Source organism: Dioscorea cayenensis, chromosome 1 (assembly GCF_009730915.1).
Source record: "Dioscorea cayenensis subsp. rotundata cultivar TDr96_F1 chromosome 1, TDr96_F1_v2_PseudoChromosome.rev07_lg8_w22 25.fasta, whole genome shotgun sequence".
NCBI classification, from domain to species: Eukaryota; Viridiplantae; Streptophyta; class Magnoliopsida; order Dioscoreales; family Dioscoreaceae; genus Dioscorea; species Dioscorea cayenensis.
Genome location: NC_052471.1, coordinates 2,271,671 through 2,297,444, shown reverse-complemented (window position 1 = coordinate 2,297,444; position 25,774 = coordinate 2,271,671). Strand labels below are relative to the sequence as shown.

At 33.0% G+C, this 25,774-nt stretch overlaps 1 pseudogene; it reads left to right on the top strand.

The window, feature by feature from the left end:
- Positions 1–212: 212 nt before the first annotated feature.
- LOC120262621 lies at positions 213–10,402 on the top strand (annotated as a pseudogene).
- The last annotated feature ends 15,372 nt before the right edge of the window (positions 10,403–25,774 follow it).

Below are 25,774 nucleotides of genomic sequence, written 5' to 3'. Positions count from 1 at the left end.
TTCAGAATCAAGACAATCAACCCGTCACACACTTGCGGTGGTGGCGTAGGTTCGGCGTCACATCCGAAAGCGTCCAAAAAATGGGTAAGCGCACGAGTGATTCAGAAGCTCGAGGACCGGCCCTTATGCAAGGCCATCGACATTCGAAGGACATGTTGCGGGGAACATGGTGTCCACATACCATACAAGCGAGCTTGGTTGGGAAAAAGAGCATGCCGGGTGGTCCTCGGCCAGCGGTGACATCTCCGGCTATGATTGCTTTGCTTTGGTATGTGTATAAGGTGGGTGAGACAAATCCGGCGGCGTTGCGATCGTGGAAAAAAAGGCGGTGATCGTTTTTAAGCGTGCATTCTTTTTCTTTCGTCGCGTGTATTGTGGGATTCAAGAGGGCTTGCGGAGCCTGCTTTGCTTTTCTCGATGGTACCCACCTCCTTGGAAAATATCAGGGTACACTATTGGGTGCCATAGGGAAAGATGGAAACAATGGTTTTTTCCATGTCGCCTTCGGTATAGTCGACAACGATACCGATGCCAATTGGACTTGGTTCATATCTAAGTTGAGCGATGCTTTTATACGAGGGAAGGAGATTATCATGAGATAATTACCTTCGTGCCCGGACGAGTCCAGGGTCTTGTGAGCGTAATTGCGAGTCTTCTCTTCTTCGCCACATGCATCATCGTCTTCGACATTTGGAGGCCAATTTTATGAAAGCGATGTCGGACTTGGGAAGGCATTGAGGGAGGAGTCTCTGGTCTATATGCTTCCGCATTGTGTGGGCATCCACGGCTAAAGATTTCGACGATACCGTGAATGAGCTGCAGGCCGCATCACCCCGAAGATCATCGACTGGTTGATTAATAAATCGGATATGGCACATTGGTCGAATTATCTGTTCAGAGGTGATCGTTGGGGTGAGATGTATTCAAATGTCGCGGAGTCGTTCAATGCTTGGATCAAAGAAGCTCGTCATTTACCGGTGACGAAGATGGTCGACTCCATAAGGTCTGCGAATGTTGATTTACACTTAACATTTAGTGTTACCTTTTAAACATTCTCAATCTTTGTTTAATTCGACTTGTCTGACTTTAAATATTAATCCTTTCGTTTAACTATTTACAATAATGTTTAAACATGTTTACGAATTATTTAACCATCACTGTCTTTGTTTAACCTTATTTGTCAGGTTCAAGTTGATGCTCATGTTATGTAACCGACGTGAGCAAGCGAACAAATGGGAGACCTACTTATGCCCAGACCAGTGCGATGATCGTTACGAAGTGATCGACCAGTGTAGCAACTCTGTAGATCTTGCCATCATAACTTGTTCATGTCGAAGGTGGCAAGTTTATGGTATCCCTTGCAAACACGCTTGTGCTGCAATAATGCAGACAGATACCAACGTCCATCGATTTATTAGCGGCTACTTCACCGTCAACAATTACAAACTGGCGTATAAGGAAGCTATATTCCCCATACCCAACGATGACAGGCCTTCAGATGGAAATCGTGAGTTTCGTTTGCGACCTCCTGTGACGAGAAGGAAGCCTGGTCGTCCTAGACGAAAGAGGATCGAGTCGCAAGCGTTAGATGTATGCGAGTTACATTGCAGCCGCTGCCATGGATCCGGTCACAATCGTAGATCCTGTAATGAAATTGTCGCCGACTAGGCATTGTAAATAAGCTGACTTCTAAAGAGAAACAATCTGAATTGATTGGAAATGTTTCATATTTAAACTCTTATTCTTTACAGCATTATCAGTTATTTAAACAGAGACAGTGTTATGTTAAACAGAGAAACTTTAATTTTAAATGTTTCAAAGCTCGATATTTAAAGCGATAGATGGTAAAGTTAAACATTTAAACTAAAATGTAAACAATGACACTTTATAAATTAAACAATGAATTGAATTTGAATGGAATTTCGATCGACTTTACAATTGAAAATGGACAAAAATTTACATTGACATATACAAGTCATGTTCTTGAAAAATGAAAAACAATGAATTGAATTTGTACTGGTTTACATTCGAAAACAAAATTGACATTAACATATACAAGTCCTGTCCTGCGAAATCAAAAATTAACCCGATTCGGACGACCCCCCTTTCTCATGGACACCGCCTGCCCTCCCCTCCTTAAGTATGCGGGTAACATACTTTAATCTCGGTAAGGAACGTGCATGCTGCGGTAGCCAGTAGCTTCTCACCCCAAAGTAATTGCTCGATAAACCGCATGACATGAGCGGCGTAATCGACGCTTCCTTGTTTTTGCGGTGGGGTTTCCATGTACGTAAGCGAGTGGGTACTTTGCGGTCGCCGACTCAGCCGACTGCATATCGACGTACCGTGTCGAATAGATTGCTACTGTCGAGATATGCAAGTTGAGATTAAGATACTCGTTTAAATAGAAAACACTATCAATCGGACATAATTAAAAGAACTTACTGATGTCCAATGGCGTCTTTTTCAGTACCCGCGCATGAAGAATAATGTCCAGTATTCTTGTTTGTCATTTATCGAGGGACGAGCGACATGGAAGTGGTCATTCATTATTATCGGGAGGATGACAATTTGAACTTCATGCAGCTGCGCATGACATCTCCGATCATAGCCATAGTTGTTTTGTAGTGCGTCGTCGCTTTGACATAAAGCGAGTGCCATCGGTCTTGTGATGGGCGGCGCTTCTTGTAGGGATAGGGCACTTTGCTCAGCGACTTTTGTATTATGCATACAAAAGCGTCCATCACATCATCTGTGACCATCTCCTTACCCTCAAGCGAGTGTATAATTTGTCCCGTGTGGTCTTGACAGTCATTCTTCCACACGACAGGTCTTGAGATTAAAGCGATACTGAGATATAATTAGACCACATTCTAAATATTTAAATGATATTATCAATGCTCAAATGATATTATAAATAATTAAACGTTAAGTATATAAATTAAATGATAACATATAAACATTTAAACACTATCACAAAAAAGTTAAACACTATCTTAAAAACTTTAAACAATATCATGAAAACTTTAAACTTACCTGTCCATACGGCAGTTAAGGAAGATCTCGGGAGACACATCCTTAGCTTGTTCTTGTTCTTCAGGGATTGTGTCCATCTTTGATGCCGCAATCTCGGCAGCTGGTTCCACCGGGTCGGGGATTTCGTTAACAAGGGAGTAAACGATCTTCTTAACCGCGACAATGACCACATCATCTAGGATGTCCTCCACCGTCATGGCCATGTCATCAACGGCGACAGACTCAGTAACAGCATCAGCCGCCGATGGTGTTGCTATTATTTCATCGTTAGCCGGCGGTGGAGACAGAGGCAGTATTGTTCTCCTTTTTTTCGCAAGTCTCTTCGAATGTGACCGTCTTGGAATGGCCATCCCGATAATGTTGTCGTTGTCAAATTCCGACGGCTCGTCCGTCCCGGGTGGTTCATTTCTTTGGAGGGACGACGCAGTCGATTGTGAACGTCCTTCTAGTGCCTCAACACGAGCGACAAGCCGAGGAAACTCGGTCATCAATATCTGGCACGCCTGCATAAGAGTTGTAATGACATCTTCGCTTAAGGTAGTCGGTGGGGCTGCCATGGTCGGGGGGGCTGCCACAATTGGGGGGACTGTCGTTGTTGTGGTAGGGGGGTTGTTGCAATCTGGCGGGGTGGGGGAGTGCTTCTCCGGCGTTGAGGAATACGTGCGGCGTGGTGGGTCTGGAAGTAGGAGAGCGGCGTTGAGCGCGCATCGACGAGGCGCCCTCTAATCCTCGCCTGAGAAAGTGGTTCGGGAGCGATAGCATCCATCCGTCGGTTGGCCCCAACAAATATTTCTTCTTGACGACTCATGGGAACCCATCTCGGGAAACTAACATATGTAAACCAAACAATTTCAGCGAAATCATTCAGTTTAAACTATAACAACTATATTTAAACAGAGTTTTTATATATTAAACATTATAGAATATATTTAAACGGAGAACAAAATATTTACACCTTTATAAATAAATTTTAAACTGTAAATCATAAAGTTAAAAGCTAAATAAAATGGTTAAACATTAAAGACTTCTGTTAAACATTGTCCATGATTTATTACCTCTTTTCTTTCGAGCGATGACAAGCCGGTTTCTACAGTCAGCTTGCTTCCCTGTAACTACTTTCACCGTAGTACGAGCATCCTTGGGATCTTCAGAAGCGGACTTTCTTTTCCCGTTCGGTCACTCGTAAAACCATACGTTAAGCGACCGAGCACTCCTTAATATATCCTGTGTTGGTCTTCTTCCGTAGCATCTATCTTGCACTCGGCAGTGCGTGTGGAATGTCCTCCATCGCCCGCTATGCGTCGCCTGCGCCCGTGCGTATTGCCCCTATAGCGGGTAGATCATCGACATAATCAGCGATCCGATTCGAACCGAGCAAGATGTATTTGGGAAGAGGGACTGCACCCACGAGTCTGACATCGGGGAGTTTGACAAAGTTATCTTCTTCCCCCCTCTGTCGAACAAGTTGCACAAGAGTGCTCTTGATGGAGTCTCTGTGTCTCTCGTAGGTTTTTGATAAATACCGCCCTTCAAACGCGGCGGGTCTTCTTCTTCCGAACACGATCGCGTCGCCATCGCAACGCAGATCAAGAACGAGGGCCACATCCCGAGGCTCGAAACTCGGCCAGGCTTTTCCCGATCCCCGAATTTATTAGTGCGGCCATCGTCACCTTTGCGATGAGAGAATCAGAAGGGCCCTCTCTTGGTATATAGCTTCCAGCTCGATGAATGTTGCAAAGCAGTGTCCTTCGGATGATCTCCCGATTATCGAGGGGTCATGTTATCTTTCAATTTAGCTAAGGTCTCTACTACGGGGTGTCAAATAGCATCGCCAATTAACTAGGTTGACCGCCCATAGTCACAAGCCTCGCGACAATAACAACACATTCAACATGCGGTATTGACAAATGTTTAAGCGGAAATATAAGATTTTTAAAGCGGTAACCTTCGGGTTCTAAGCAGAGATATCAATTGTTAAACGAGACCTCGTTTATTAAAGCGAGACAACAATACTTTAAAGCAGAGACAACAAAATTTAAGCGGTAACATCTCATTTCTTAAAGCGTAAACCTCATTTGTAAAAGCTAGACCATATCAAATGAAAGGGGAAATGTACATTATAAATATTACACAAATCATAACAATCGAATTAACTATTTCGATAGGTGTATGCATCGAAAGCGCAAAACAACACAAAACCCTAGCCGAGAACTTGCCCTGCAGACTAATAAAACCCCAGCCGAGAAATCCCTCTGAAGACTTCAATATCTTCCAACAAAAACAGGAGCACAAAACGAAACTGAAAAATCTTTCTTTGTAACAAAATAGTTACCATAAAACCATACTCAATACCTTAGATTACAAACTGATGAAATGCCAACTACTTGCGCAGGACTTCTCCTTCGAGATACCGGTGGAAAGGGAAAAGCTGCAATTACAGAGGCTGCGCCGGTAGAAACAACTTCAGAGACAGCTTCGGAAATGGAAAAACTGAAGACGCGAGTTGAGAAAAAACTCAGTAAACGGCTCCAGTAAATTCCTCTCTTGGGGTTACCATATGGAAAACCCCCCCCCCACTTCCTCTCATACCGCCGAAATGGCTGCAGTCACGACTCCCCATGCAAGGGCATTTTCGTCCATAAAATTTGAAAATCACTCCGTTGACGTCCGTTATATGCTTTGGGGGTTGAAAAACATAGAATTAAAAAGGAAGGGGTTTTTGGGGAGTGCAAAACTAACGGGGTGTTTTTGGCAATATGGCAAACTTAGGGGGGGTTTTTGGCGATTTCCACTTTATTTTATTTTAGTTTTTTTGAAAAAAATGGATAAATTACTTTTATTAAACCAGAAAAAGAACATAAAGAAAAGCCTCCCATAGACATCTGTGCTCCTCCAATTTATATCTAAACACATTTAGAACTAATAAACATTGAGAACAAGTGCATTATTAATAACTCATCAAACATAATTAAATTTTTTTAATAAAAAAATATAGTCTATCTTTTTTTATTAATCTACAATTGATTTATAAATTCTTACTAAAAGTTGAAACTATAAAAACACTGAATTAAAAAAATCAATAACTCATCAACCATTAAAATTACCAAGTTACTGTATAAACATAGTGAAATTAAAAAATAAAAATATATTTTCCCTTTATAAAATTAGTCTTTTAAAAAAAAAAAAAAATATTTCATTTTCTTTGCTCCGCCGCCAACCCTTCTCTTTCATCACTCGAAACCAGATCCGATAACTCGTCCGCCACCTCGCCGTCAGCCATGCCGGAATCCGATTCTCCGATCATCCCCAACCCCGAATCCGGATTCCATCCTCTGTGCCATCTCCTCCTCCACGCCGTCCCTCTCCTCCTCCGCCTATCTCCTCGCCGCCCTCCTCCGTCTCCCCTCCCTCCTCCTCCACGGCCTCCACACCTACATCCACCCCGACTCCCCCTCCGCCTCCTCCCTCCGAGCCGCCATACGCCGTCCAGACGCCCCTCCGGAACCCCAGCCCCGCCGTCCCCTGTTCCAAACCTCACCTCCGCTCCGACGATTTCGACGAATCCAAGGCCCAGCTCCTCCGTCTCCGCCTCTCCGACTCCGACCTCCCTTCTCGCCTTCATTTCCCCCTCTTCCGCTCCGCCTTCCTCTTCTCCGCTGCCGCCCTCCCCAACCTCGCTCTCCCCTCTTCCCCCAATCCCCTTCCTCGCTGCCGTCCTCGCCTTCTCCTACCTCCTCTTCGCCCTCGTCAAGCTCTCCTTCGATCGCTCCTCCTCGAAGCAATCCGAGAAGCAACTAAGCCTTCTCTCCGGATTCATAGGTTTCCCTATTCTCTCTCTTCATTTTTGTTCTTTCTCGCTCCCTCACTGCTTGACTTCGATCTCGGCCAATCTGAGATCGCAAGACTCGCGGTGACAACGATCGCCGGCGCTCTCTCCGTGCTGATTTTCTCCCCCGCTTTGAGATTCTCACGGGCATTTTGGCTGGGGACGGACCAGCTCCGGTGGAACCTCTCCGTCGTCTCCTGCCCTGCCCCCATTCGGTTCCTCTTGTTCCTTGCCATTCTAACAAACATAGCTGCGCCATTGCTTTGGTTTAATCCAGTGACGAGTGTGTTTCCTTCCGAGATTAGGGAATTCAGAGTTTGGGTTCTCGCTGCCGCTGCTGTTTCACAGCTTGTTGTTCTCCGGTCTAATGTTCAGATGTACCTGAATGAGTCTGTGCTTTGTTGGTATCAGCGACTGCATTCAAGCCGGGTGCCGGATATGAATTATGCTCGGGCGAAGATTTTCCTTCATAATCACTACATTTGCTTGGTGGTTTTGCAGTATTTTGCGCCATCAACAATGGTGCTGCTGCTGCTGGGGTTGTCCCAGATGAAAGGTAACTTCTTTAGTGGTGCATTGTCTTTTTTAGATGGTCTTCAAGATTGCTCTGATGTTTTGAAAGGCATGGCTTTGTTTGCAGCTTGGTGGATTGTGTTTGTTTCAGCTGTTTTGACTATGATTAATCTAGCTCTTTATCGCAGTGGTTTTATAATCTTTTCGTGATTTTTTTTTTCTTGTTGGTGTGTGTTATTTTTTGTCTTCTCTTTTGTGATCCTTGAATTCAGTTCATGTATTTTGTTTTTCTGGTCAGTTCTTTTATCTTACCTGCCTGTGGTTCAAACATTGGGATAATGTGTGCTGTGGAACATTTGTTTCTTTTCTCTACTAAAATTTCTGTGATGAAATCTTCTTTGATTGGTCTGGTTAGAGCACCAACTTAAGGTTTAGACACTTAAAATTTGAAGGAATAAGTGATGTCGGAATCATATAAAAACTTTAAACCTAAGTTAAACTTTGGAAAAGAATTTTTCTAGTTGGCATGGCTTAATGATTTGAGCTGAACTATTTCATTTTTGACGAACCAGATGGATAGTTGTTAGGGTGAGGTTCTATCTTTAGGCTAAAACTTAAAATACCCTTAATTTTGTTTATAGGTGAAAATTATGTTAGGATATTATTCTGATTCAATTCTTAGGTATCTCTCTCTTAAGCATATAAACTTGGTTGGCACCCTGAAGTGTATGTCTTGCCATCATCCCAGTCATTCACGTGCTCTTATAGTAGCAGCACAAGGAAGGTGCAGGATATTTTTTTTTTTTTCATCTTTTGTTGATGTATCCTGTTGGGCTAACCTGTTAGGGTTTAGGGTAACTTAAGCATGCTTCTCAGACAGTATTTATTTTATACCTTCTTTAAATTTAATATATGGCAATAAGTTTTGAAACTCTTTTGCTATGCAACATGTCTATTTCACCTTAAATTCAATTATACTATACCACTTGGCATAACTTGTTCTGCATAAATAACTTTGATTTTCATTCAATGAAGTTTGAATGTTTTTCCTTTGCTTTACATGGTAAAATGTGAGCTCTATTTATTGCCCAAAGAATTGTCACCATCTGTAAATAATATGTCAGGTTCGCAAGGATATTATTTTGTTTTAGAACATAGTTGAGCACTTTTTTCGTTTTTAGGATGTAACTTTAAAAAAAAAAGGCATTGTTAAATACTAGGTGCTTACTTCAAAGTTGTAGGTGAACATCATAGAAGGAACGTAACTGATGTGTAGCTGCTATATCTAGTGTAGTTGCCAGATAGACGTTCTATTGATGCTCATAGACAGAATTTTAGAGCTTGAACATGGCAACAATGTTTCAAGATGGCTTATGATGTGCATAACTTTCCAAATAGTACTTTTGGATCATTGTGTTTTGGTGTGATAAGGGCTCTCCTTATCCCATCTGACCTGAACAAGTGATATGCATAACTTCAATGGAGCAAAACCTAACATGTTCAAACAAAAGCTAAAAGTTCAGAAGGATCAAATACCCTTTTTGTCAACAGTTTTTTCTTTTTTCCAATTTTCTTTTCTTTAGATGTGAACATCTTTTTAAACTTGACTTAGATGTTTGGTTTATATTTTTAAATACCCTGACTTTTCTATATGATGAGTTGAGGGTGTAGGGATAAGTTACGGAGAAAGAACTACTTATTTATACACAGAGTGATTTCTAGAACTTTCAAATATTGAATGCAATCATTGGATTAATGTCTCAAACTACAATCAAAACACTTAAACGTAGATGATACAATATTGAAACAGAAGTAATTGCATTGGTAATGAATAATCAGATTTGTGCAAAATTAAACGATGATACAGACACTTTTTTTTATGACAGATTTAATCTAAACCTAATTATTCAATGACTTTTTTGTGTTCAAATTTGCCACATGGATGGAAAGTATTGGCATAGGGTCTTAGCTGGGGGTATAGACCTTGGTTATGCTCTCCTAGCTTGTTCAACTGCTTGTCTTTTAAACGATAGACAAACAAACAATCTTCAGTAGTGAACACAAGTAGCTCACCGTTGATCATTGTAAAAGCTGTCTAGAGTTTGGCGTACATCACCCAGCTCTAAACTCACCAAGTCCACCTCATGAACTTTCATCCATGAAACTCGCGAAGTAGACTCCATCACCCATATTACCACCGCTCTCAATTTGATATATTGAATTAGGCACAGGGATTTGTTTGTCCATGCTGCAACTTGTATCCTATAGTTATCAATGCCAACTTTCCGAGCTTCTTCAGGCAACGGCATCAACTTTGAGGTTCTTTTTTCAACATCAAACGCAAGAATATAGGGATCCGTGTTCCTCATGTAACTCCCAGTGTCTGAAGCCCAGTAGATGGATCCACTCACAAACACTGGATTCTCAAGATCGATACTTCTACATCCCGAATCATCAATGGCTTTGAGGTACTCCCATGACATGTTTTTTGATGAATAGCAATGACATTCCAAGATAGTTCTCCATTCATGAGGGTGCTCACTAAGCTTCATCGTCACCAATATGATGTCGTATTCCAAGCCATTACTGGTGCTCGTGCAAGTTACACTGATCCTTGGCTCGTCATCCAACGAGATGTCTGGAGGAGAGGAGATCGGAGCAAGAGTCTGCAACATTGGATTGAACACACAAATATCACCTATAGATGATTTATTCACATCTTTAGTAGTTTGAAACACTATAAGTCCATTGGAAGATGCAACAATTTTTCTGCTATTCTTGAGCATAAACTCTATGGACTCAGGAGGGACACCGGAAGAGCCATGGAGAAAGAACTTTTCAAAGGAAGATAGGGAGGAACTGGTGTGAACAAAAGATCCCCGAATCAGTTCTTCCAGCGAAGTGTCTGGAGCTTTCGGAGAAGACAGTCAGAGTAGAGATTACAGGTACTTCTGTTCAAACATTGAAGTTTACATATATTCTTGGCAGGAAGCCATGAGAGGATCTCCAAAAGACAATCTTGATTGAGTTCAATTGGACCATGAGGCTGGAGAACAAGTTGATCATGTTCAACTTCAGTTGGAGGCTTTTGAAGACATGGTGTTTGCTTCTGCTTGCTAATGAATATTAACGTAGCAATGTTGTGTTTATATTAATTATATGTGTTTTATATATATATATATATATATATATATATATATGCGTGCATGGATCTTGAGTTTTGATTTGAGTGTGAATTTAGGTAGGTTTAAGATACCTAGTTTGGTTAGGATACAAGTATAGTATGATTCTTTTGCTTAGGAAATAAAGATTGGGGTTATTATTAATTTAGCATAGTAACGAATAGGAATACGACAGGTGAGCATGCGACCCAAACTATAAACTTTTGACTGGTCCTGAACCAGTCAAAATTGAATATTGGGTCGGAGTAATTTTTTAGAATATCTATACTTTATCAAGTTTACCACTAAAATTAAATTGTTAAACATTTATTTTAGGAAGTGCCGAAGGTCAATATTAATTCATTACAAAATATCTTACTACTCATCGTAATATATATTAAAAATATAATAATAATAATAATAATAATAATAATAATAATAATAATAATAATAATAATAACAAGAAGAAGAAGAGATACGTTAAAAAATATGAAAAATAATTAACAATAATAAATAAATAAATAAATAAAATAATGGGAAGAAAAAATTTATTTAAAAAATATGAAAAGTAATAATTAATAGTATAAAGAAGAAGAAGAAAACAATAATAATAATAATAATAATAATAATAATAATAATAATAGGAAGCAGAAGAAGAAAAAGAAAAGAATAAAATAATAACAATAATAATAATAATAATAATAATAATAATAATAATAATAAATATAATAATAAGAAGAAGAAGAAGAAAAAGAAGCAATATAATAAAAAACAATAATAATCATAATAACAACAATAATAAAAATAATAAATAAACAATAATAACAAGAAGCAGAAAAAGAAGTAGAAGAAGTGGAATAAATATAATAAAAAATTTGAAAAAGTGGAAGAAGAGGAAATATAATAAAAAAAAAAATAAATAAATTATTTTTCTTATTTTGTGTTATAATTGTTCTTCTTTTTCTTTTTCTTTTTCTTCTTTTTATTCTGCTTTTTATTATTATTTATATATTATTATTTTTTTTAGTTTTTTTCTTCTTGTTATTTATTTATTTATTATAATTATTATTTTAATATGTTTTTTATATTATTATTATTATTATTATTATTATTATTATTATTATTATTATTCACAAAACTCTCCATGCACGCATATATATATATATATATATATATAAACACATATAATTAATATAAACACAACATTGCTACGTTAATATTCATTAGCAAAGCAGAAGCAAACACCATGTCTTCAAAGCCTCCAACTGAAGTTGAACATGATCAACTTGTTCTCCAGCCCTCATGGTCCAATTGAACTCAATCAAGATTGTCTTTTTGGAGATCCCTCTCATGGCTTCCTGCCAAGAATATATGTAAACTTCAATGTTTGAACAGAAGTACCTGTAATCTCTACTCTGACTGTCTTCTCCGAAAGCTCCAGACACTTCGCGGAAGAACTGATTCGGGGATCTTTGTTCACACCAGTTCCTCCCTATCTTCCTTTGAAAAGTTCTTTCTCCATGGCTCTTCCGGTGTCCCTCCTGAGTCCATAGAGTTTATGCTCAAGAATAGCAGAAAAATTGTTGCATCTTTAAAAAAACAATGTTTGAACAGAAGGTGCCAAAGATAGTTAATAAATAATACATAAGCGGCTTTAAAAAAAACCTTTGATTTGATAGATTGGAGAAGGTGCCAAAGATACGTCATCTAATACAAAAACTCAAATATATATTCACATTTATCCCACTGTAAATATGTATATTTATATTCAACCCATTCTTCTTAATTGATAACTATTCTATCATCCGTATAGTTTCTAAAATTTTAATTTTTAATATAAATATGATAGCAAAACCATATATTAAAAATTATAGATTTATCATACTAAAATTACTCAATTCGAGTGAGCAACAATACTAACATAACTCTCTCATTGTGTATGAAATGGTGAGAGTTTGAATTTTTGTTAAAAAAATTCACTCAAGATGATATCACAATATATATATATATATATATATAAAATTTTTTACTATAAAAATATATATGTATGTATATATACAAAAATTGGCAATAAGAACGGCGTACATATATTTGAGTTTTCTTCTTCTTCTTATTGTTTTTTATATTCTTCTTCTTCTTCTTATTATTATTATTATTTATTTTTTCTTATTTATCATATAGTTTCTTATGCAATAGGTTGTAGCATAAACTCTATGGACTTATCTTGTTATCTTTTCTTCTTCTTCTTCTTCTTATTATTATTATTATTATTATTATTATTATTATTATTATTATTATTATTATTATTATTATATTTTACTATATTTATTCTTGTTTTTCTTTTTCTTCTACTTCTGCTTCTTATAATTAATTACTTATTTAATAATATTATTATTATTACTATTATGTTTTTCTTATTTTTAACTATATTTATTCTTCTTTTCTTGTTCTTTTTCTTTTGCTTTTTGTAATTAATTAATTAATTAATTATTTATTATTTTTTCATTTTTTTGTTATATTTCTTCTTCTTCTTCATTTATTATTATTCTTATTTTTATTTTTATAATTAATTACTTAATACATAATTTTTTTCTTATTTTTTATTATATTTATTGTTCTCTTTCTTCTTCTTCTTCTTCTTCTTCTTCTTCTTCTTCTTCTTCTTCTTCTTCTTATTATTATTATTATTATTATTATTATTATTATTATTATTATTATTATTATTTGTTATTCTTCTTAAATATTTATTATTTTTCTTATTTTCTTATATTTATTACTCTTTTTCTTCTCCTAGTTTTTCCACTCTTAAATATTTATTATTATTATTTGTTATATTTCTTCTCCCTAGTTTTTTTATTATATTTATTGGCCCTAAATTGAACCAGCTGGTTTAATGGTAACTAATAATTATAATATAATAATAATAATTATTTATTATTACCATCATAGTTTGAATTTTTAAGGGAAATATACATTTATGCCCTCATAAAATTCCATAATTTTTTAATTTTACTTTTAATTTTATTTATTTATTTTTAAATTATGTCTGTGTTAAGATTTCAACTAGTTTTTATTTAAGGTTTCTCTTTTGCTTGCACACACTCACCACATCCACATTTGTTTGCTTACCCCACTTTTTGGAACAAGCAATATATATATATATATATATATATATATATATATATATATATATATATATATATATATATATATATATATATATATAATCCCATTGACTTTCATATTTTTCCACTAAATTTTGTCAAAATATGGCTTAATAAAATAATTATAGTATTTTCCAAAAAAGAAAGACAACAGATTTTGCCCTCATGGGTATATATTATCTATGATATTGGATATGTTGTGGAAAAATAATAGTTTTTATTTTATCGGAAAAAAGTTCAACTTATGTTAATAAGGATATGCATGTAAACAGGATTTATTATTATTGTTATTATTTTATTTTATTTTATTTTTTATTTTTTAATTTTTATTTTGCTAAAATTAGTAGTTTGATGGTGGCTATTGTCACATGTTTTTATAAGCATCATATCGGATAGTGACCGTATATAAAGGGATCTAATCCTTAGCTATACACAAAAAGCATAATTAGAAAGTTTCATTAATATTAAAAATCAAATGAAAAAAATCATGTGGAAGAAGGGGATGATTATCTAATTCTCTTTCCTCTAAGGTCCGGACTAGTGATTAGATATACTATAAGGGCCCATTTGGTAGACATGATAATGTTTACCCTATTTATGGTTTATTAAACTCATTTTAGGGTTTGATTATGATGCATTCTTTCCATGCTTTTGATGTTTGGGACAAAAAGCTTTATCAACAACTAAATGTAGCGTTAATTTCACGAAGTAGGGTTTTCTCACATGCGGAAGTGGTTGAAGAGTTTTTCGCCCTAGATTTTGTGCTGTGAGCAGGTTTTTATCTCAAATATCATTTGTTATCATGTCTTAGTTTTTCTAATTGGATGATTTTTTTTAATTGATTTCGATGTGATGTATTTAATTTGCTATATTTATGGATTTTTGGTTATTTTTCTTTGTGCGTGATTTTCTTCAAGAAAATAGGTATGAAGTATTATTTTTACAGGTGGCTGATATTATGATCTATATATTTGTGGGCATTATTTATAGGTTTTTAATAATTTAATAGAAACCTTAAAATCATTAAGGGATTAAAGTTTATTTTAAAAAATAATATATAATTATATTATAAAAGGTAATTTTGTTTATTTACAAATCATTTATATGTCATTATCTAGTCCACTTCACAAGTAAAATAGGATAATAAATCTTTATCCGATGATTTGTCCGGTGCTTGCATCAAACGTAAGATAAGATATTACATATCGCTTTCCTACTTTTTATCCCGTCGCTTATATTATATTTGTCCAGTATCACTATCATTGTTCATGTAAATGGGCCCCTAAATTTTTATTAAATTATCTATAAAGAAAATCCAATGAAAGTCAATTTTTAGGATTTATCTAGATGCCCAAACTGAAAGTTCATGGAAGGGAGTTGCAGAAGAACCCCCCACCTTCTCCACAGCTTCTATTAGATTTTCCTTGGTGTTGTTTGGTCAGCTTATCTTTCTTGGTGTCTGGTCATCTTATCTACCAAAACACTTCCAGGATCTTTGTTTACAAAGTGCAGTATTCGTTGACCCTTCATAATGCTCTGTAGGTTATTTTTATTATTTTTTTAAAGATAAAAATACACTTCAAATCGTAAGTCATGATAATATATATATATTTATTTATTTATTTTATTTACAAATTGACGACCGCCAATGGACCACTACTAAGCCGCCTACAAGTTGCCGAAGGCGATTGGGATGTTACGTCGGATGTCGTGCACTTCTGATAAAAATACTTAACTCCAAGTGGATTTTTTTATGACGTAAAAATCCGTATTATCTTTATAATTACATATTCCAAAATTAAATACGTAAACAATCCAACATAGCATAATTCTCATAATATTATATAATTTTTTAAATTATAGCATATTGTATGAATTATGTCATAATTTTTCACTACCCAAAAGATATCAAAATACAGCCAGTTGACTTTTTTTTAGTATTTTTATAGTTGGACGTATATAAAACGGATAACTTTAGGTTACTTCAACCGAGGTTTCTAGTAGGAATCACTTATCCCATTCTAGAGAATGATCTTAATCAAATACTTTAATAATATTTTATGTTTAAATTCGCCGAATAAATGAAAAGTATTGATAATAATTTATAAACTAATCTATTTATATTATATAAAATAATAATAATTCAAAATATTTATGTCTATATATACTAAACAAATTATGATTATAAAATGGAAAGCCAAATAAATAAAAAAACCACATCAGTTCTATTTTTTAAAATAATGAATGCTATTTTAATAATAATATAAGTTTTAAAATTAAACATATTTTTAAAAAAATAATAATAAATTTTAGAAGAAAAAAAAATATTTTTTTTAAAATTGGGTAAACAAATAAATTACTTTAGTAATTATAAAAGAAAGGAGGTCAAAAATGCAAAAAAATCACTATTCTTTTAAGTATAAGTGCCTAGTCAGCACTTATGTGTGCTGATGGGACCATGATTTGCTGGTGCTTGAGTAATTTTGACAAATAAAATACTCTTAAGATCATTTGGAGAATAAAAATAACAAATATGGCTAATTAGAGAAATAGCCCAATAATATATATATATATATATATATATATATCAGGCCAGGGCAAGATAGGAATTCTCCGGCCTTGCCCCTATCTCTTATCTGGTCCAGGTTATGATCCATGAAAACTATCCCGTCTGAAAATTGGGAGAGTTTGAAAAAATATACGAGATCTAATGACCAAGCATTGGACAAAATATAGGCTATTTTAAAAATGAGCTGGGTATGTTTTTATTGTTAAAAGCCCGGCCTGGCCAGACCCGAGTTATATAATATATTTATTAGTAAATATTTACATATTGTATGTGTGTATATTTAAGACATGTACTACTATTTTAGATTGATTAACTGTAAATAGATGGTCTACCTGATATCATTATTGATTATTGTTGATTGCCATTGGTTATAATGATTTGAATTTGAGATGTTGTGACTTAACATAGATGTATATTTGGTATTTTAATTTTAATGTGTTTTGTAGAATAATTATTGGTAGTGTGTTCACAGATTAATACTATTATTAACTCTTTTTTTTTATAACTTATTTATTATTGGATGAAAAAACTTATTTGGGCAGGCATTGGTTAACGGTCATAAAATTCAAGTGAGTTCTGGCAAAAATTAAGATGTGATTGTAAACTTATACCACAAGCAATGTAGATTGTCTAATAAAGTAGACAGAATCCATGGCTTTAATTTAATTTTCGCTGTAATTGGCAATATAAATGAATTAATAAAAATTAATATTGATATATATATACATACATATATATTTTTATAGTAAAAAATTATATATATATATATATATTGTGATATCATCTTGAGTGAATTTTTTTAACAAAAATTCAAACAATCTATCAAAAACATGGGTTGAATATAAATATACATATTTACAGTGGGATAAATGTGAATATATATTTGAGTTTTTGTATTAGATGACGTATCTTTGGCACCTTCTCCAATCTATCAAATCAAAGGTTTTTTTTAAAGCCGCTTATGTATTATTTATTAACTATCTTTCAATTAAAGGTAAACTTAAATGCTCATGTGACCTTTGCTTCAGTTTTTCCTCCAAAATTTTCTTGGTACTCATTAATTGTATTAAAATAAGTAGTTTGATTGTACATAACTTCATTAAAACTAGAAGACTTCTCTACAAATATTTTAATTTGATGATTTTTTTTTTCTACTTTATTAGTACAAGCACTACTCCCTGCTATTAAATGTCAAATACCAACTTTAGAATGATTTTCCTACAATTATAATAAATTTATTGGCATATATGACAAAAAGGCTAGAAACTTATTTATTTATTTTCTTTTAAAATATCATTTTACCCTATTTTTCCCAATATTATGGGAAAAAGGTTATTGTAAATGTTTTTTCAAGTTAATTTTTTGACCGTATATAGATTTTACAAATACTTAGATTGTCATTGAATTTGAATTAAACATATTTCATTTTGATTGCATAGTAATATCATGAAAAATATCAATGTTATTAAAATTGTGAATAATATTACAGTAAAAAAGTAATTTGAATCACTGAATTATAATGATTATAATAATATCTCAATCAATCTGAACCATTGACATTAATTAACATTAATTTCACTAGAGTTAGATATTATGTTTACGGACATTTGTATATTATGCCGTCTCATAAAAAAAATATATATATATATATATATATATTTGTGGGCGTTTTAAGTAAAATACTCAAAATAATCCAGTTGTGCAGGGGTTATATTCCAACATTTACAAAGGGCATTTTGGTCATTTGAGACGTACCGTCGAATTGTTGACATCCACGTGGCACAGGATGAAATTGGAATTTAATTTTTGCCGCGCTTAAAGTCAAACGGGAAGGAATCCGAACCTCAGGCTCGGATGATCCCGTGCCACGTCAGCATCTCATCCAGCACTACTTCACCGCTTCTCTCTCTCTCTCTCTCTCTCTCAATCTCCGGGCTTTGTTCTCGCTATCGACGACGAGCAATACCACTTCGATTTGCTGGAGATTTTGCCCAAAAATTTTCGCCGTTTTTGTCCGAAAACTTGTTCCTTTTAGCTTGGATTTGCACCCGGAGTTTGATTTTCATAATAGGGAGGTGTGTCTCTTTGTTTTCGTATATGACCGTTAATTTTTGCTCAATTATGTGGTTTTTTATGCAATAGGTTACTAACTGTTTTTGCAGGGTAAATTTTTTACTATATCAATTTGCTCACTTAACTTTAATTTAATTTTACCAAGTAATAAATTAAAATTTTCAATCCCAAATTGATTACATGGCCAGTGAAAATTTAAGTCAATCTTCCCAATGACATATTATTAAGTCTATTGGAGATATCCATATTATCGAAAAAAAAGTCACATCATTTATTTCGGACCCGAAGATCTCTTGATTTACTACCTAATAAAATTAAATTAAAGTTAAATAATTAAATTATTGTAAATTGAAATTCGATGATCAAAATGAACATGAATCAAAATTTAGTGACCTATTAAAAAATTTATCTTTCTTTTCAGATGCGGTTATATGGGCCACTAACTTAATGGAGTCTTGCCAGTTGACATTAGAAGAGATGGGACCCAAATGGATCCCTTTGAGCCAATGATTTCGTGCAACATTTCATTCGCATTTATTTTTGGAGTAATGTTGTATAACACTACTAGATTACACTCTTTGGATCACTCGACCCATGTAGAAAAGGGTAATCTCTCCTAGTCGACATAGGGTTTTATAGGATGAAGCATGGCGGCCATGACCTGGAGAACTTGATGAAGCCATGGATGATGATGATTTTTTTTTTTCAAAACCTATGCTGATTGGAGAGAGATTACCTTTTGCCACATGGGTCATGTGATCCAGTAGTGTAATCCAGTAGTGCTATATAACATTACTCTATTAAGAATGTCTCAGAAATATCATGAAAACTATTAAAAACCACAAAAAGCATCTAATGATAGTAATCTCCTCACCACTGATGTTCTTATTCTCCAGGGTTATATATATTTTTTATTTTTTCCCCACATGAAAATAAGAATGTTATGTTACCTTTTATTTCCAAAACAAGTTTTAATAAATCCAGTTTTAGCAAATATACACGAATGAAAGAAATAAATAAAGGATAAAGGACGTTAACAAGAAATTTGAACACTTGAAATACATAGTATTTAAGTGGAAGAAAAAAAACATATTATAAATATATCAAGATAAACTAATTGTGAAACTACATTTGAATAAATTGGCTACTAAGGCACATACACATTTCCGAGGATCCTCATAAATATTTCAATTTCACATGTGTCATTAACAATATATCCTTTTGAGGGATTATGAAAATCCATTGGCGTTAGCAATATACTTGAGGCCAAGCATTCACCTTCACTGTCGACTACCCTGTGATCTATTTTAGAAAAAAAAAATAATTATTATAATAATAATAATACATGTATAAATATATAATATGCTAATATAACTACAAGAAAAAAAAACTATACTTACATGAACTTGTTTTATCTTGCCCGTTTATTTGATCAATGATTGATAATATGACCTCTATATAAATGTGTGATTCTGCTTTTTCCAGAAATAATTTAAAGAAAAGTTCTTTATTTATTTCACTTATACCATTTGGATAGAATTCAAGTTTCCTATAGAGAAAAATAAAAAAAAACAGAAAGAATAAAATAACAAATTATATATATTATTGTTTTGATAAATTAAAATGAGATAAATAAAATACCATGAAGCCGCGCATAAATTGAGATATTTAGTGATAAAACCAGCTTGTGCATTCACAGAGAAGTTGGGAATAATCCACATGTGCCTTTCACGGGGATGATTTTTTATAAATGAAAAAATCTGACTCTTAAACTCAATTGATGGGCCAATTGAAATCATCTCCGCACCAAACACACAAGTATCTTTCATTATTAAATAAGACGATCCAAGTAGTTTTTTAAGTAAGATGAATTTTTGAAACCCAAACAATGTATTTATTCCAATATTTTCTTCACCTGCAAATAATAATCATATTAAGAATTATTTATTTATTTATTTAACTTATTGTAAAAAAAAATAATAATATTGAGTTTTTACCTCTGAGTATACAGTGGTTTTCACCGATTTGATCAAGGATTGACAATTTGAATGTAACCATGAATTTCCTTGATGTCTTAAGATGTGGAGGGGGATTTCGCAAAACGGCAAAGAGGCCAAGATAATAATCTTTTTTATATTTTTTTACAATTAATTCTATTTGCCTGTAAAAATTATAAATTATAAACTCATGAAAATAAATAGATTTTTTTTTTAATTTTAAGCAGTGATCTATGCATTGAATGATGGAAAAAAAAAAAACCATAAAAATATACCATGAAGCATCCAAAGCATTAAATAGTCCTGAAATAACACGAGAATTCATCATCAATGAAACAGGTTGAACCCTCCAAATGAAGTCATTGATAGGCTGGTCATATGGAACCGAATTTTTATTTCCCATTGAATTCTGCAAACATAACGTTATGAACTTACAAATCTAAACAAATGATTTTAAAAAACATTTAATATATCAATAAAATAAATTTTATCAAAAGCGATCAAGGGTCAAAAATAGTACATTAAACACCACTCACCAATCAATTAATTTTGATGTTATATTGCCGCATAGAATAGAATTTGCCAAGTGATGTCCTTTTATATTTACAATTGAGAAACAGTATAAATTAAAATATGAAAATCAAATTTTTGAAAAATTGAAAGTATAATGATAATCTTAAAAGATAAAAAAATAATAATTAAAGATTGTGTTTATCCTTATTTTAGAGATAAATTTGATTAAACAAATTTGAAATTATTATGTAAACTGTACAAACTTTTAATTGATGAGAATACAAATTGTGTTTATCTTTATTTTAAGTTGAAGTGATCAATCTTAAACATTATATAGTTTAAGATTGTGTTAATTGATCACTAATTAAAGATTGAGTTTATTCTTAAAATTTTAAGTTGAAATTGCCAAATAAATTTGAATCCGTACCGTACGTATTTTTTTCTTAATATTTTTCAACTTTATATATAAACATCATAGTTTCTCCTCTTGCGATTAATCATTGCCACATCACATAGCTAGCATCATCATCATCAGTCATTGGTAAGAATATTTATTCCTCTCCTAATTAATCAATCTTCATTCATTTTCAAATTTTATTTTAATAGATAAATTCATGACTTGATGATATTTTGTTTATTAGAGGTTATCAATGGCAAAACAAAATTTGATTTCTAAGTACAATGAGCCCATCAATGACTTTGTTTGGAAGATTCAAGCAATTGACTATGAATCACTTGAACGTTTTCTAAGCGTAAAACAATACTCTGGATGTTTTGATGCTTTTGGAGCAACATGGTACTTCTCTTGTTATTAATTTGTTCAATGATCTCTTTCATAGAAAAAATCTATCATTTTAGATTAATTTTATATTTTTAAAAATTTATAAATAATATATATATATATATATATATAATTTTTTATATTCAATCTTTCCACAGGGTACTTGTTCTAGACAAAGTGCGGGTTGGATTTAACTATTTTGTTAGTCTCTTCTTAGTATTGTATAGAGTATTTTCATATCCCAATGCTACCAAATTCAAAGCTTCATTCAAGGTCTCGCTTGTTGATCAAATTGGCAAAACCCATCGGACACTTGAAGGTTAGTGTATTTTTTTTATATATTTTTTAAATATTTATAAATACTTATTTTTTATCTATTGATATTTTATAAATTACTTTATGTAATATATATATATATATATATATATATATTCAAAAATTATATATTCAAAAATCTATGATTTAGTTTTTGATAAAAGTAGGTTATATAATATAATATATAAATTATATTTTTAACCGAGTTTTTATAAAAATTTATTGTTTGACACCTGATTTTTATAAGTTAAACTATAAATTAAAATATAAATAATTTTTAAAAAATAATAATAATACTTTTTTAACAATTCGCCCATAACCTATAATTTCTGGCTCTCCAATTGTTGCAGCTAGGCGCATCATGGAGTTGGGGACATCATCTGGTTTTGAGAAGTTAATTTCATTCAAAGAGCTGCGTGGTTATATTGTGAATGACAGTTGTGCGTTTGCAGTGGATATTATTTCAGTAGCTCCGTTTAACCAGAAAATAGAAAACCTCGTGCTTAGAATAGCTAATATGAATACATACAAATGGACTATTCCCAACTTCTCGCTTCTCTCCAAATCCAGTCCAATAACAACAAATTTCACTTTATGTGACAACACATGGTACATGAGATCAACTACTTCTTTAAATTTATCAAATATATAACTATTAATTTTAAAAATAGTTAAATGGAGTATTAATTAATATTTGTTTATATAGGAAACTTGGGTTATCTGCCAACTTCAAATCTGTTCGTCTTCAAATAGAAATTGGACGTGCATCACCCCATTTGTATTGGCTCTACATTATCTTCGTTGATCAGTTGAATGGCCAAAATAATAAAATATTTAACTGTGAGTAGTGTGATAATGTATACTAACAATTTATCTATTTATTTAAAAGCATCATGTTTGCTAACAATTAATACTTGTAATCATACAAATTTTGCAGTCCCTCATGAGGCTAATTTTAAGAGAAAAGAAATAGTCTTTGATAGATTGTTACCATATGATGATCTTGTAAAATCCTCAAGTGGTTTTGTTGTCTTTGATACATTGCAACTGGAAATAGAAATGAAGATCATTGGAGATGTAACTTATCCCAGCAGGTAATTTTTAATTATTATTTTATTAAATTTAATTATAAGAATGCATTTCAAGTTTTTTTTTTCTTACATTTTAAATTATACAATATTTTTATTTTTATTTCTCTTTCTCTTTTTCAACCAGCAAATGAATTGGAGACAGCTGTTGGTCCTTGGTTGCTATAAATTTAGAGCTTGCCAACCAATAGAATGATGTAGGGCTTCAATTGCGTTGCGACAGACATTGAATATTTGATTTCTTAAGGTTTACTTTATGTGCTTCAAATGCCTTTGACTTTGAGGCTTTAAAGAATGGGAATTGTAGTCAATTGACAACAAGGCCTCCATTTAAGGGATTTTTTTTTACTTTTGAATGGGCACTGCATCATAAATTTTTATTTATTTTTTCCAATTTTTCTATTATAAATTTTTTAAAATAAAAATCACTTCAACTAGCTTAACCATCGAATAACCCAACGATACGAAACACAAATGTTAAAAATTTTTTCCCCGAGTAATAGTCAAACATTCCATACTTTGTCATCTTTCGATAATTTTTAAATATGGTGCACTTGTCACTTATTAATTAAAAAAAAATCACCAACTATCTTCATCATCATCATCGCACATTTATATATTATTAATTCTAATAATCCTTTTAAACTAGTCTTTGACATCCTCCACTGGTTTCTAAGAAACAATAGATTCTAAACCTAATTCGAATAAAGTATTGCAAGGTGATCAAACATCTACCATCAACATAGTCTACCATCAACATAGTCCTTTTCATGCTATAAAATTTATTTTTTTGAAAAAAAAATTGATGTAAGTAAAAGGATACTTAATTATTCAAAAAAAAAAAAAAAATTAAATTAAATTAAATTTTCTTTTAACAATTTTTTTAATAGCTTAAACTAAAACCAAAATTGAAATCAGTAAAAAACTTTGTTATAGTTTTCCAAAAAAAATTTCCACATCTGATTATTCATGCTGATATGAAATGACTACCTTCAATTATGCGACGAACAACGGATTGATTTCTCTCCTCCATGCTATCCCAAGGTTTAAATCTTTTGTTTAGAAATGCCTCCTTAATTATAGAGCAGCTTTTTCAGTTGGGCATTGAAGTGTCTCTTAAAGACGGCAGAGACACCTTGTTTTGGTTAGATCATTGGTCTGAGGGAACCTCTGAGGGATCCATGATGGAACACAGATGATCCGATGGAGGGATCGCCTCTGCCCAGTGGCGGATTTCATACCTTAAGATCCGGACCCTTCTTTGGTGGACCTCATCCCATTAATTAAGACAGTCTTTGATTAATGGCTTATCTCAAGGAATTGATTCTAAATCATTTTATTCGTTCGTCAACTATGGCGGTACCCGCTGCTCCTTTGGCAAGTCCCTTTCAAAGGGCCCATATCCGCTCAATGTTAAAAGCTTTCTTCTGGTTAGTCCTCGGCAACAAAATTTTAACCCTAAAATTTTGGCTCGGCCAGATTGTAATAGAATCTCCACTAGCATTTGTGTTCTCTTGCAATGCTACGACCCTCTCTGCTATGGTATGGGCTCACTTCACGGCTATTTTTCATTTTGTGATTCTCACCACCCTTACATCCTAGGTTATGCAGGGGGCGCATAACTCTAAACCTTTGGAACTTCTCTTTTTTAGGGCTATCTATTGGGTCATCTGGCCAGAGAGTAATAATGGCATTTTTTATTTTTTTTAGCTGTAGATGTCCATGTCATTATCTGTAAGATTGATCACTTACTCATTATGCAGCCAATGTCACGGAATTGTGTCCACTCCGATGGCGTCTCCTTAATTTGTGTTGTTCCGTTTATCCACATTTTGAATTTTTCTTGCATTTCCCCTTTCCTGTGTTGTTTTTGTTCTTCATATCTCACCACTAGTAACTCGGTCTCGTCCGTGTCTTTTTTTATATGTTATTTTTTTAATGCATTATGGTTTATCCACTATTTTTATAATTTTTTTTCCTTAATGAAGATGTGATTTATTTATTTATTTATAAATATATATATAATTAAATAAGCTCTCGATTTGAATAATTTCAAACTTAAAATTATTCACGGGATCTAATAAATTTAATATTCCAGAATTGTTCCTGAAATATTATCCTTTCACACTCAATTTTCACAGTGATAAAACTGGATCTCTTATCATCAAAATTAAACTAAACTAAAACATCACAATATTTTTTAAATTAACAATTATGCTCATCCACGCTTATAAAATTTTATAAATTCTAAACTTGGCAAGCAATTTTTATCCACAAAACCAATCACTTCCATAACCGATTTGCATTAAAATTTAATTCTTACTTAATATGTTTATCCTTAAGTTAATTTGCTCAATCTTTTAATATAAAAAGAGAGTGCAAGTGAATTTACTCATACATATTACCTTCAACACATCAACAAGGCATAATCAGTGATCAGATTTACAAGTAAGCTTCTTTCTAATTATAAGTAAATCGGTATTATTATTATTATTATTATTATTATTATTTAGTCGTTTCCATAGATTTTCTTGTTATATATATGTATATATAGATGAATTCATGATTTTGTATGCAGATTTGAGAGATGGGCATTTATGACTTTGTTTGGCGGTTTGACCATGTGTACAACCTCCACCGTCTCCCACGCGGTAAACATCAATCTGGAGATTTTGATGCATTGGATGCTAAATGGTATTATTATTATGATTTTTTAAAAGTAAATGCTATATGTGTTT